Source organism: Cajanus cajan, chromosome 5 (genome assembly GCF_000230855.2).
Source record: "Cajanus cajan strain Asha chromosome 5, NIPB_CcT2T_4, whole genome shotgun sequence".
In the NCBI taxonomy this organism is placed as follows: domain Eukaryota; kingdom Viridiplantae; phylum Streptophyta; class Magnoliopsida; order Fabales; family Fabaceae; genus Cajanus; species Cajanus cajan.
Genome location: NC_138521.1, coordinates 55620919 through 55636623, shown reverse-complemented (window position 1 = coordinate 55636623; position 15705 = coordinate 55620919). Strand labels below are relative to the sequence as shown.

Genomic DNA, 15705 nt, shown 5'->3' with positions numbered 1-15705 from the left:
TGACTCCACAAGAAACATATAACCCAAGAATATTGATCCCACAATATCCTACTTGAGAAAAACCTATCTCAAGATTTCTCTTTACACAACTCTTCCAGAGATTCTCTAATCTCAAGAGTTAAAACCATCCAAACAATAAAAGATCAGAAACGAGTACACCTGTTCGTGTAGATATGATCTTCAACAACGTAAACCAGTTTAGAATGAATTTTCTATATGAACTTCATCTTCTTGAATTGATCTTGCACACTTCTTTTTCCAAAAGTTGATTTTCAGCAGATATGATCTTTCTTTCTTTTTCAGAAAATCTTTTTCTCTTTTGCAGTAATGTGTATTCAAAAAAAACTTCTTTCCGTGTGTGAAAATTCTCTTTTTTCTCTTCTTTTTTCTTGTCAAAAAAACTTCAGTTTTAATCTTATTTAAAGACAATTTTCATGTGCAAGGAAACAGTTATTTCAGTTATATTCATAACAGAGATAATCTATTAACTGAACTAATTGTTTCAGCTCCTGTTTTAATCTATTACCTAACATGGTAATCGATTAACACGATGCCAAAATAACACAAAACTCACATTTGGAACAGAGGTAATCGATTACTTTAAAGAGATAATCGATTAACACGATCCTTTTTCCTCTTGAAATCATCAGAATCAGTTTGGTAATCTATTACCACATATGGTAATCGATTATTCCAGTATCAATCAGTTTTTCAACATGAGTCAGGTAATCTATTACCAGTTCAGGTAATCTATTCCTTAACTCAGAAAATTTCTGATGTTTTCAAGTTTTCATTTAAAGTCTCAAACACTCAGTAAATTAATACTTCATGTTCTCAACAATGAATGAAATAAGAAAAATGAGTATTATGATATTTTCACCTTCATGTTAATTACTAATTTTTAACACATAACAAACAAACACATACAAGCCTAATCTTTTAAACAATCAATACATTATCCTTTTGACATAGGCTTAAAATAAAAAGCAACATGAACAAAACATCAAAACTAAAACTTCTAGGGAACATCTTCCAGATGTAGATTCTTCAATCTTCAACAACCCTGGCAACCGTCCTCGTTTTACCCTTGAAGAAAGCCTCACCTTCCTTCAAGGCTGGGGGGCAGTGTACGGGTAGGGGCGTTCGGCCACCTCTGGTCGGCCGCCGAATGGCAGTACTTGGTGGCCGAACGGCAATCGGCCACCAGGACCGAACTATCATCACTCATTGCTCTTAACCCATGATTAGGGGTTAATCAGGTGATTAAGGTGTATTACCTAATACGGTAAATACGTTGCAAGGCCCATGGGGTCCAGGGCCCATAAATGTCAGTATAAATAGCTCAGGTCAAAAGGTAACGTCACTATTCATTAATTATCCTAGATATTCGAGCTTGTGTTGACTTGAGCGTTGGAGTGCCTTTTGCAGGTACCAACCCCTCTGCTCTCACATCGGCTTAGAGCTCTCGTTCGACCCGTTGACTACCAGAAGACTTAGTGTGCCGTTCAGACAGGTACACATAATAAATGTGTTTGGTTTATTATTTAAAAAGTATTTAACGAACTTGAATTCATTCTAACACAATAAAATTTAGAAATAACTATAAATGAAAATTATGTAAATGTAACTCATTCCCAATTCCCAAACACATAGATTAGTGGCAGTACCTTAATGATATTAGGATCTTTCCGAGGGTGTTCAGATATACCAAAAAATTTGAAAACGGAAAACTCAAAAACTAAATTTGCCATGATGCCTTGCAAAGCATTACGGTGAGAGAAACTATACTTCCAAGTTGCAACCATGTTACTTGTGGAAATATCAGATATCAGAGAATTATCAAATTTACACTTATTTCTACAACGCCAATGAACCAAATTATAGAAATAATTGCTGCTAAAAGAGAGTCAAACATTTGCGAACTGCAATTCCTATTACAAACACCAAAAAGCGCCCTATAAGAAGAGGTATCAATGTTGTTTTGAACTATGTAGCTCAACCAGTCCCACATATCGCCCTAGCAAAAGATCAACGAAGGAAAATATGTTCTGAATCTCTCTCCTGATTTTCCGCATAAGTTTCTGACTGAAACACCACTAAGATTCCAGTATGTGGGAAGTTTGTGATGAAAAAGTCGCCACACCAAAAAGGATCGAGAAGGAGGGATATTTATGTGCCATATTAGCTTGCTCAAAGGCATAGATTGTTGGGCAAGATAAAGAAAAAGACAGGCTTCTTTAAATGACAAGCAACCTGTGTGTGATCCTAACCAGACTTCAGTATCACAGAAGGAGAAATTGGAATAGAGACCTGGTTAATTAGATCAACAATATATGGTAGGAAATTTACTAACAAATTGTCTAGCATATGCCAACATCTGTTATGAATTAATGAAGTGTGGAACAATAGTCTTTAATGATACATATTATATTTGTTATATTCTAATTTATTATTATTAGTAGGTAAATTGATTTTAAAAAAAAATAAATAAAATTTTAAAATACACTTCACCGTACCCAAATCATCACTCTAGTCATTGTACTTTCCCTCTCCAATCCAAATCTCACATTACAAATCCTAAATTTCTCAATCCAAATTCTAATCTTTTGACAAGGAACAATTTCTCACAATTCGCAATCTCGATTATAATGTCGAATTCGTCCTCAATGACCACCGTTTCTACAAGGTTACCACTTCATCATGGAGGAGTTCAACTTCACTCTCAGATACTCTCCTAAAGTGCAGAAACTCATGTGCCGCAAGAGTGTCTACCACTCTATTACGCCATCGTCAATGTCACATTCTCCAAGGTCAAGAAAAATTGTATCTATTAGTTCAAAACTATCAAGACTATCATCACTTACTACGACCACTGCAACATCGATGAATAAGACATCTCATTGGAGAAGGGAGGTTGGTGGCCTAGTTTCGCCACCAACAATAATCAAGATATGACGTTCCACAACCTGAAGAGGGAGTATATGAAGAGTATGATGAAGTGTCAATAGTAACATGTGTGTTTTAAAATTTTGTGTAAAAGAATTAAAATCAGTTTATCTATGTAACAATAATAAAATAAAGTATAACAAATATAATATATATTTTATTTGTTATATAGATTTTTTTTAACAAAAATTAACAATAGGGACTATTTTTTAAATGTTATAAAAGGTTAGAAATAAACCAATAATAAAAAAATTTACATGAAGTGAAAGTGAAAAGTGATAAATTACGAGAACAAAACTTATATTTAAGTCTATTATATATTATATAAATAAATATAAATTTTAAGCTATAACATTTAACTCAAACTTGGTAATCTTATCGTAGAACAAGGTTAATTAGGCCGAAGTATTTTAAGCTTCCTAACAAAGCAAATATTTATTACTGAAAAGTTACAAGTAGGTTAACACTTTTTCAATTTAACTGAAAAAGTTTGATCTTTGCCATGATAGAAAGAGTCACAACTAGAGATCAATACTTATTCTGGAATAGATTCACCCTCTTTTTCACTCAGTTTTTGTAACATTTACTACTTAGCACATCTATTTTCTCTACTATTTTTTTCTCTAGACGAAATTGGATCAGATATTCACGTATTCAAATTTAATTATTTTACCAAAGTATAGACTTAAAGTAAACAGATGGCTTCTTATATATATATATATAAATGTTGTTAGTTTGAGGAAATTAATTAAGAAATTAATAATAAAATATTTTTGTGATTGAAGTGAATTGAGATTCTACTTATATGCATTAATATGAATGATTATATTATAAGAAAATATTTTTATAGAGACTTCCCTTTAATAATAGAATTTTTAGACGTTTTTCTAAGATGATTTTAAAAAAATTCTTTATTTTAACTTTTTTGTTTATTTTAATTTTTATTTAACATATTTATCTATAAATTAAATTTTAATATTTTAAAATAAATCTCAATAATAAAAAATAACCTTATATTATAATATAAATTATTTATCATAAATCTAATATACAATTTATAATTTTTAAAATATCTATTTATATAAAATTTAAATATAGTTTATATATTTAAATATATTATTTATTTATATATAATTTTAATTATATATAATAAATATTTAATTTGTGTAATGCACAAGTTAAAATATTAGTTATAATAGGATTATCTTAACAATAATTTTTTAATAAAATTTTTTACATTTAATTCCTTAGACATATTTTTGAGGTACTAGAATTGTGCATTTAGATATAAAAAAAATATATTTAATTATTTTTGTTACGTTCCTATAATTTAATTAAATTTATTTTTTTCTTAATTAAAAATAGTTCATTTTAACTACTAGGATTAGCTTAATGATTAGGAAGGGAAGGGAGGGGTCGGGGTAGTTAGAAGCATGAGGATCTATGTTCAATCCTCATTGCGACCATCTTTGTAATGTTTCCTATGTTAAAAAAAAAAAAGGTTCATTTTAGTCTTTATATATATCATTCTTTTTTTTTTTTAACTTCTATAATTTTATGAATATATTTTTTAGTTTTTATAAAAATAAACAACAAAAATTAAAAAGGAGCAAAAATGATATACTTAAAGACTCACAAAGGAAAAAAAAATTAGTTATTTTTTCTTCCACTTTTTCTATATAGGAGACTCAGAAGAGAGAAAATAATATTTTAAGAGTGTGGGGAGGGTGCTTTAATTTTTTTGTGAGTGTCTAGAGAAACATTTTTCATTTAATAAAATTATACGAGAGTAAAAGAGTAATTAATCTAGATAAAAATTAGTGTTAATAACACATTTTTACTAAATTTTAATGCTTAATTAACTATTTTAGAGATAACGAGTCAAATCTATTTTTTTAAAATGATTTAATAGTGATACAATGTAATTTACATAAATGACCAATTTCTTGTCTTTTACTCCTCTTGTTTCTTATTATAAGAAAAAAAACACACACAAATTTTTTTTTCTTAAATATAACCAAATTTTAATCATTTTTATTTCATTTAGTGTTACTCTTCTTAAAATATTCTTCCTTTGATATACTCTCTATTTTCTATGATAAGAAGAAATAAATAAATAAATAAATAACACACATTTTTTTTCTTAAATATTACTTTTATTTCTTTTAATTCATTTAATTCACTCTACTTAAAATATTTCTCCTTTAATGCACAATTTTTTAATTATACTATTATTTTTTACATTTACAACAATGAAGACTTAAAAAAATATATTATAAAAATAATAAAATTTAATACAAATAATTAATTTCTTCATAAAGCCATTAAAAATATCCATTCAGTTTTCTGGTTTTAATAAATGTAGCCGAAAAAGAAGAACTAGTGGGTCATGGGTGGCCCCAACTACTACAAAAAAATGTGTGATTTGTGGCGGTTATTTTGGTGGTTTCTAGCGGTTCAAAACCGCCACAAAATTGCAGCTCTGTTTGACTTGTTCATCATTTTCTGGCAGTTTTAAACCGCCACAATATTCATTTTAATTCTACCCAATTCAAGATTTCTGACAATTTTTAAATCTCCACAAAATTATTATTATTTTTTGTTGTTTACATTTTCTGGTGGTTTTAGATTGTCATTTCTCGCATTTTCTAACAATTTTAAACCGTCAAAAATACACTTTATTTTACGGTAATTTTTTTTAAATATATTTGGAATTATTTTAAAAGCGCATTTTTATTATAAATTGACAAATAATATTCTGTATATTTTAGAAATTTATCAAATTATTATTTAAAATTATCACTAACCATATTACTCATTAAAAATTAATAATGACTATATTATATTGTTATTTAATTCAAGTAACTTATAAATAAAAATTTTACTTGTCAAATTCTAGGATCACTTATTTTAATAAATTATACATATAATTATAATAATATTTATGTGTTTTGTATGTTTCTTGTTCAAATATAATTATTTAAAGATACATTAAATTAACAACTTTTAACATTATAAAAAAAAATCAAGACAACATCTAGTCATAGGTCTAGCATGACATATTTTTTTTATTATTAAGACATTAACATCCATCAATTTTAAAACATATCCAACATATTAAGTAACTCAAAATCAAATTCATGATCAATGCTCAAAAGTAAAATATGTAAATTGTCCCAAAATTAATCTTGCTTCAAATATAAAAACATAGGTTCAAATTCATGAGTTCATCATGTCTAAAAAAAACAATAATAATGTCAAACTCCATGAACATTACTATCTAATGAAGATCCTCCTTGTGATGTTGGCATGTCATGTCCACTCTCTTCATCCTATAAAATAAAAATTGTTTAATGTTATCCTTATTAATAAAATATGCATAAAATATTAAACTTCAATTATAATAAAGTTTTTTATTTCCAGTCAATTGTCAGCAATATATATAGGGAATAAATTCCATTTTACAAAGGACTAATAGTTAATTCATAGAGGTGAGTATAATGATAGACTTCTTTGGAATCACCAGCTTCCATATTTTTTGAGGGATAAAATAGTCTTCTTAGGCCCCTCGTGGTGCTTGGCTACTGTTTATGAGAGGTATCTTTGTTGGACAGTAAAACTAATAAGGACAATTACATTGGACCACAAGGTCCGTGAACAGGGCAAGACTACAAATAGATCTAGGAAATTTCTGGAGAAATGAGCCCATACAAACCACACTGAATCATGAGTATGATTTTTCAATAAACTAATCAATGAAACTAAAAACTAATAAATTTTTTTTGTATTCGACAAGAGAAAACATGGTAAAGATACAAATAAAAGGTGAAATTGGGTACAAACTCACCTTCAATCACAATGCTTTTGTGCACCTGCCTTAAGTGCGTGATTGTTACGCAAGCATCTGCTTTGACTGATCCACGAGAATCAAGCTACCAAAGAATAATATTCACCAATTTGAGTTTTCCAATTAGAGTCTATGGTTGCAGAAAAATAGTAAAAAGAAAGAGAAAACAATATTGTAGAATAGTATTATAAAGAGAAACCAAAGTTACAACCCGCTATAAATCGAAATAAAATATATTTGTGTTTCACTAAGAAAAAAATGAAACTAAAAAAGTGACATTGGAGCAATAATTATGGAGAATGCATGCATGACAGTACGTGGTTCAGTAATTAACAAAGTTGGGGAGGACCATTTTTTGCAAAGTCGCTCTCACGAGTAATATATATACATAGTTACCTATGCACATAAGCATAAAGCATGAAAGCCAAATAATTACATACGTTTAAAGTGGCGGCGTAGGAAGCTGAAAGAGTATGATAATAAATTCCTAAGAATCAGGCAAGCTAGCACTCTTTTCCAGCTTTCTTACATTACCTGGACTCATATATAGGAGGGAGGTCTAATTTTATTCATCTTAAGGAAAGAAAAAGCTTATATGCTTATATTAAGGGATCTGACCTGGCTAAAGCTATAGTTAGCAAGCCTCTTACACCAGTTATATCTTATCAAGCCTATCCAATTCTAGCTCTTCCAGTTCTAGAATTGCTTTCCGCCATAGAAAAAAGGCCTTTCTCCCCCTTTCACCAAAACTAAAACTGAAACCAAAACCAGGATGTAAAACCCTGCTCTGTTGCAGAACATTGAAATTTCAAAAATGATAGCAAACTTATTTACCTCTCCCCTGGATTAATAAAAGCAAACATAGAAAACAGAGTATCTTGGAGTTTATTCCCTTTTCCTTGCCAGTTCTAAAACAAATTGATATCAAAGAACTTTCCTCACTTCCTCTACCAAGTCAACACATAGCCTCCTTGCTCACACAAAATTACATCACTAGTACTAAATACAACCAGATATCATACTGCTACACATTCATCAATATCTAAAACTGAATATATCTAAACCAGATTGCCTTTGGGATTGCAAGAGGGTATGTTTACTTGCACGAGGAATGATGCACCTAGATCATACATTGTGACATAAATCCACAAAATATAATTATACAATATAATTACACCTCCAAAGTATCACACAACAAATCGTTCTCCGCATAAATAGAAACCAACGAGCTCCACGAAATAACATCCTCAACCAAAAATAAATAAAGAACATTTGTATTCCCTTACCTTAAATTTGTAATCTCTGAAAAAATTGTTCCACCTAAAGCCTCTGAAGAAAAAAATTGTAATGAAATATTATACAAAGGAAAAATAGGGAATAAAAATGGATATGAATCGAAAACTCACCTTAAATGAAAAATCGATCGAAGAACAGCGTAAAGAAGAGAGAGCTTTTTTTGCGAAATCACTAACCCCAAATTGAACACTTAGCGAAATGCTTTCATCGCAAATTGGCTCACGAACGATTGTGTTGAGCGTGAAATAAAGCTGAAGGTTTAACGGAAGAAGTTTGAGAGTGAAGCAAAAGGTTTAATGGAAGAAGAAGAAGCGAAGTAGAAGAAGAAGCGAAGCAGAGCTATGGATTGAAGGTGAAGCAGAACATATGAGCGTGAATGACGTGCCCTAAGTGAAGCAATTCTCCCTTCAGAAAAAAAAAGTGAAGCGATTCTAATAAATTTTTTATTCTTTTAATGAAAATAAAAATATTTTTTAATTAACTTGTACACGTGATGAGAAGAGAACCGGATATTTAAACATTGTGGAGTTTTAAAATCGTCGAAACTTTAATTATTTTGTGGCGGTTAAAAATACTGCCAGAATTATAACATTTTGTAGCGGTTTATTAAAACCGCTGAAAAAAAAACCGCCACTAGTTAACTAATTTTTTATAGTGAACGTAGTTACTGAAAGATTTACTCTGTGGTTGCAAGTGCAACTCATCATGCAAGGCAAACTCATATTAGTCTTTTTGCAGATTTTGTTACACTACTTAGTGCTTATATTATCTCTAGTGGTTTCCTCATCCTCATCATCTTCTGATTTCTCCTTCACCTATCTCCCTTCTGAAATCTTAGTCAGTAATAGCACCATGGTTGTCCTCTCAGCTTTCTTTCAAAACATGAACTTAAAGGAGTATTGGTATAGTCACATGACATCCCTTGTTCTTGCATCGTGTGTCATTTCCATGATTGCATGGTATGCATGGCTCTACTTCCTCAAACCCACCAACAGTAACACCCAGAAACTGCCACCTGGTCCACGAGGCCTCCCCTTCTTGGGGAACCTTCTATCTCTTGAACCGGAACTTCACTCATATTTCGATGGGCTGGGCTGGCCCAGGTCCACGGCCCAATTTTCAAGCAAGCTATGCATCCCGGTTTGATGAGATATTTGAAAGAATGATTGGTCAACTGATGGTTATGGAAGGCGAAGAAAGGAAGGACTTTCTGCAGTTTATGTTGAAGTTGAAGTTGAAGGAGGAAGGATATGTATGGCGCTGATTCCAAGACGCCATTCACCATCACCCACGTCAAAGCCCTGCTTATGGTACGTTTCCGCGCATTCACTAGTCAAAGTTTTTACTTTTCAACTTGTGGAACACCTTCGCTTCACCTTTTACAATTCCTTTGCCAGATACTTAAGGCAAAAAGAAAAAATTAGCATAAAATTTAAAATTATTTAAAATTATTTAAAATTACTACATGTAGATGTGGAGAGGGTGTTCATCCACAATTTTTTATTTAGTTACAAACATATTCACTTACAAGTACAGTGTGATTATTTAAGATAACCAATAGAATGCATAAAGAAAAACAAAGTTAAAGATAAATATCATCTAGTTCTAGATGTAAAATAATTAAGCATATCACAAGTACACAGTGCGGTTATTTAAGATAAGCAATAGAATGTATAAAGATAAATATTATCTAGTTCTAGATGTAAAACAATTAAACATATTATTTGGTTTTTAATTTTTAGCCTAAAAAAAATTAGCATCCATAACGTTTGAAAAGAATTTGTAAGAACAAGTTTCTATATAAGTCATTTGTTCTCATAATAGATTATTTTGAAAAAAATTCTGAAATAATATTTCACACCCATTTTTAATTAAGATTTTGATTTGATAGTTGCATTATTGGAATAGTTTTTTTTTTTTAATGATTTAGTATATTTAAAATTACATATCCAAATACTCTTACGTAGTGTTTGTTTCCAGTAATTTACTGTTTACGAGCAACGAAAGGCGAAGAAAGTGGGTGTTTGTTTCCGGTGATTTGCAAGGAAAGAAAGGCGAAGAAAAGGGGGAGAAGCGTCGTTGCCGTCCTCGCACAAAAGCGAAGAAAAGAGATGAAAGTCACGTAAGATTTGTGAAAACTCGATAATACCCCTGTCCCATGCATGCATATTGTGCCATGCAGCAGAGGAATCTCTACCATGGTTCACGGACCTCCCCTGTCCCATGCATGCATACTGTGCCATGCAGCAGAGGAATCTCTGCCATGGTTGACGGACCTTTGTCCTTAAGTGGCACAACGCGTTTGAAATGAGTTTATAAGAGAGTTAGAAGCTCTCTGTGTGGTGTGTGCTGGTGCGAGGGTGATTGTTGCTCACTGATTCTCGACGGGGCTGGTGCGTGTTGCTCACTGATTCTCGACGGGGCTCCTCCATTGAAGGTAAGTTTCATCTCATTTCTTTATACATAAGAAGGAAGCATAATCGATTATGTGGCATGCATAATCGATTATGCTAGCCTATTTTCGCTTCCAGTCGAACCCAGAATGGGCCGTTCCAAAAATCAATTTTATGAACAATATGCGAACTCAGAACGGGTCGTTCCACTTTTGGAACGGACCGTTTCATACATGGCTGTTGTGGGTTAATTTGTAACCCCAGAACGGCCCGTTCTGGTCTGAGAATGGGCCATTCTGGGTATCAAATTTTGACATGACAAATGAGTCCAGAACGGCCGTTCCGGATTCGAAACGTGTCGTTCTAGCCACATTAATTTGTTAATAAATAATGGTTATTTAATACTCTTTTTCATATATATATATATTAAATATTAATATTTAATATATAATACCTTAAATTAAATATTAATATTTAATTTATATATATATATATATATATATAAATTAAATATTAAATATTTTTAATATTTAATATATATATATATTAAATATTTAATATTTAATTTATATATATATATAAAAGTTAAATATTTATTTAATTTATATATATAAATTCAATATTAATATTTCTATCTTCTCACTTTTATATATATTAAAGTTTGGTTATCTATTTTTAGGGTTTACAGTTTCGTTTTTAATCATATTTGATTAGAATAATAAATTTGTTATTTCAAAAAATATTCAGATGGCAAACGAAAATATCGATGTTGTTAGTTTAGACAATGAAGAAATGGATGATTTGGACTGATGTTGTTAGTTTAGACAATGAAGAAATGGATGATTTGGACTTGAATTTAATTGCACATATACAAAGTCAAATACAAATGCGAACCCAAGTAGGAGCAATGACAATCATTTGTCTCGTAGCTTTTGGGTTAAATATGTTGTCTACCATACGTTGTCCCACAAGTAACATTAGGGACTTCATTTCTCAAAAAGAACTTCGTAGGAATGAGTTGATGTCATACCTTATTTACACCGAACAATGTCGTGACATTATTCGCATGGGACCTGCGGCATTCATTAACTTATGTGAACGAGTAAGGGCAACTGGATTGGTCAAGGATGCCTTCCGATCAACAGTGGAAGAACAAGTGGCTAAATTCCTTCATATTATTGGACACAACGTTAAAAATTGAAGTGTTTCATTTTTTTTTCCATCGATCTGGGGAAACCGTTAGTCGACACTTTCATAACGTGTTGAATGCGGTCATTATGTTGGAGGGAGAAATGTTAGTTCAGCCATCAGGCAGAGATGTTTATCCTTATATCTTAAACAATAACCGGTTTTATCCGTTCTTTAAGGTAATTGAGTGTCAAACTAAAATATTACATCACATACACGTATTTGAACATTAATAATAAGGTATTACTATCATATTGTTTGTACTAATTATCATAATATATTTTGTTATTATTATTTATTATTATAAATATTATTATTATCATTATTATTTATTATAATTAGTATCATTATTATTTATTATAATTCTTATTATTTTTTTAATATTTATTATTATTATCATCATTTATTATTATTATTTTTAATAAATTATACCTATTAATATAATTTTATTGTAATTATTATTATTTACAATAAATAATATTATACTCATTTTTAATCCAAGAGTAAAAGTGTAAATTACATATTCATCTATTAAATTTTTAATTTTTATCTATCATTAAATTTAAAGCAAATATTTAAATTAAATTATTTTTAAATTAACATTTTATATTTATTTTTTTAGTTAAAATTTTTATATTTATCTTTTAATTATAATAATTATAAACTTTTTTTAACCTAAGGACAAAATAATAATCTTACAAAATTATCAATTAAAAAATTTATTTTTATCTATCACATCAATCAATTCACTCACAAACTTTCACAAATTTTCTCTACACTTTCCGCTCACTTTCCCTTAATCCAAACAACCTCACTTTCTACTCAATTTCCCTTCAAATCTCTCTTTTTTCACTTTCCCTTTTCCGTCCTCAAATCTAAACAAACCCTTAGTATCATGTAAATTTTACTCGTAACTTAACCTTTTTAATATAGGGTTAGAAAAAATATTAAAGAATTTTATGATTGATTGAAAATTTCGGAATGACCACAAACAGGATATGATTGAAAATTTCGGAATGACCACAAACAAGATATGATTGTCGGTGGAACTGACACATCTTCCAATACAATTGAGTTTGCAGTGGCAGAAATGATGCGCAGGGCAGAAATAATGAAGAAAGTCCAAGAGGAATTGGAAATTGAAGTTGGAAAAGATAGCATGGTAGAAGAGTTTCACATTCATAAGTTGTCTTAGAGCATCTCCAAGCAACTCCCAACCACTTTAAATGGGTCCTACTGTGTCACGTCACTCATAAGCAACTCATACTATATTTTTACAACTTTTACTCCAATGGCAATTGTTTATAAGCACTCCTACTTTTTTATAACTCATACTACACTTTTTGACAACTCACATTATATTTTATGATATTTTTATAAAATTAATTATTATAAAAAATATATAAATATAAATAATTAACAAAACAAATTACATAATTAAAAAATTAAAATAATAAAAAAAATATAAAAAATTACAATAATAAAAATTACAATTACAAAATTACAATAATAAAATAATATTAAAAATTACAATAATAAAAATTATAATAAAAAATTACAATAATAAAAAATTTGCAACGACTCTTTCTGTCACACGTCTCGTTATTTTTCTCCTCCGTCTGTCTTTCTCTTAAATTCTAAAAGGAACGTCTCCCTTTCTCTCTATTTGCTGAGCCACGCACGCGGGGAGGGAGTTCCGGTCGGCAGCCGCACGCGCAGGAGGAGGGGGTTCCGGTCGGCAGCCGCGCGCGCAGGAGGGGGTTCCGGTCGGCAGCCGCGCGTAGGTGGAGGGGGTCTGGTGGGAGCTGCGCGCATGGGGGAAGGAGGTCGCGCGCGGAGGGGCACGCGGGGTTCTGGGTCGCACGCGGAGCGGATCTGGGTCGCACGCGGGGGGTTCTGGCACTCGCGGTGGTTGCGGTGGTTCTGGCTGCCGTTCTGGTCACGCGATGGTCGCCGGCTGCCATTCTGGTCATGCGCGGAGGGTGTCGGAGGAGACGAACATGAGCTACGTTCTTTTCAATTTTTTTTTTATTTTCTTAAATCTGAACCATTTTCCAGGTAAATGCATTTTAGCCAATCAGAGTTCTCTCCTCCATGCTAAGCAACGTTCCTTGTAGAAGCAACGCTGACCAATTTTTAAGCAACTTAAGTGCCACGTAGGATCATTCCAATGGCAGTTTCTAGCAAGCACCGTTGCTTAACAATAAGCAACACACTAAGCACCTGCTGCAGGTGCTCTTACTTGCAAGAAATAATGAAAGAAGCTCTTCGATTACATCCTGCACTTCCCCTTCTAGTCCCTCATTGCCCTTGTGAAATTGCTACTGTGGGAAGCTACACGATTCCAAAGGGATCTCGAGTCTTCGTGAATGTGTGAGCTATACATAGAGACCCTTCAGTTTGGGAGAAACCACTAGAGTCTAGAATTTGATCCTCCAAGGTTCTTAGATACAAAATGGGATTTCAGTGACAATGACTTCAATTATTTTCCCTTTGGATCTGGAAGAAGAATTTGTGCAGGAATACTAATGGCTAAGAGGATGGTTTTATATTTCCTTGCCACACTTACGCACTTTTGTGATTGGACAATACCCCAAAGAGAAAAGTTAGATGTATATGAAAATTTTGGTATTGTTCTAAAAAAGAAAACACTCTTGGTTGCAATCCTAACCCACGGATTTCCAACCTAAATCTTTATTTTTGAATGTAATATACGAAATATTTCTATATTCAACACTTAACAATCCTTTATCCTCGATACTACATATTTGTACTTCTATGTTATTTGCAAGGCTCAACTTTGGACATTAAGCAATAAACATTAATTTATTATTCGTTTCGATCTTAAGTTTCTTTACTAAACAAATTATTTGATATTGTACTAATTGAATAATATGGTTTAGAAGTACAACAATATTATTACTATCACGCCATATTATGATGTTGAAATGTTATAGAATAATTTACTATCATCTCATTTTAATTTTTAAATTTCATATTTTTAATTATTGATGAGTATTGATACATGTTATTTTATTAAATCTTGTATATTTAACATAATACAAAATAGTGTGTGTTTGTCTGTGTGTATGAAAAAAAGTTTTATTACATAGATAAATACCATGTAGCATCATCACATTCATTTTTTGTTTGCCCAAATGTCACTATTTTTTTTTAATTCACAAAATATAGTGAATTAGGTGATTACAAAAATACATGACTAGTGTAATAGGGTCTTTTACAATGGTTAAAAAGTCATTTTTATATCGTTTAGGGAATTGATGTTGTTCTCGTTGATGTAAAAAGAGGAACAAATTAACACCAGTCGTATAAATAACTAGTATAGAAAGTATTGTATTATAAATTGGTTGTGACTATTTATAGTGTCAGTAGTGAGTCCTAACAATAGTCTTTGGAATGTCTTTATACTTTACTCCAATTTGATGGTAACCTAACCTCAAACCTATCTTACTGAAAACACTAGCCTCAACCAACTAGTCCATAAGGTCACCTATCTTAGGAAGAAGATACCAATTCTTGATGATTACCTTATTTAGTTCACGATAGCTTATGTACACAACCTTACACTATCATATTTTTTTTCACTAACAACACAGGCACTCTCTAAGGTCACCGGGCTTAACAAAATGTTTTTTTTTCTAAATGTTTTTTCGTTTGTTACTTAAGCTCAACTAACACGATGACATCTTATAAGGTGTTATGGATATGGGTCTTGTACCATGTACCAAATCTATGGAAAACTCTACCATTCTCTCAGGGGATAAACTAAACATATATTTAGGGAAAACTTCTAAAAAATATCTCACTAAGTGGTGTCATCAATCTCAAATTTTTTCTAAAGTTTTAAAAAGGCAAGTATCATGTATACTTGGACATTTTCTTTCAAACATATTTTAACTTAGTTAAGAGTAATAAAATCCACATTTTTACTTTCACCAAAGACTATTATTTAATCAAAGCAATTCAATAGGACATGATTGGAATATGACTAGTTTATACCAAGAATTACATCTA

General features: G+C 31.0%; 1 long non-coding RNA gene and 1 pseudogene across 1 annotated transcript; one reads left to right on the top strand and one right to left on the bottom strand.

The window, feature by feature from the left end:
• Nucleotides 1-6117: 6117 nt before the first annotated feature.
• LOC114915841 (uncharacterized) lies at nt 6118-8523 on the bottom strand. Its single transcript, XR_014434118.1, has 4 exons — nt 8200-8523; nt 8080-8122; nt 6794-6878; nt 6118-6278 (listed from the first exon to the last, which is right to left on the bottom strand). It is a non-coding gene; the product is annotated as an uncharacterized LOC114915841 (long non-coding RNA).
• A 3905-nt stretch (nt 8524-12428) lies between these two features.
• Nucleotides 12429-14430, top strand: LOC145958374 (flavonoid 3',5'-hydroxylase CYP75B138-like; annotated as a pseudogene).
• The last annotated feature ends 1275 nt before the right edge of the window (nt 14431-15705 follow it).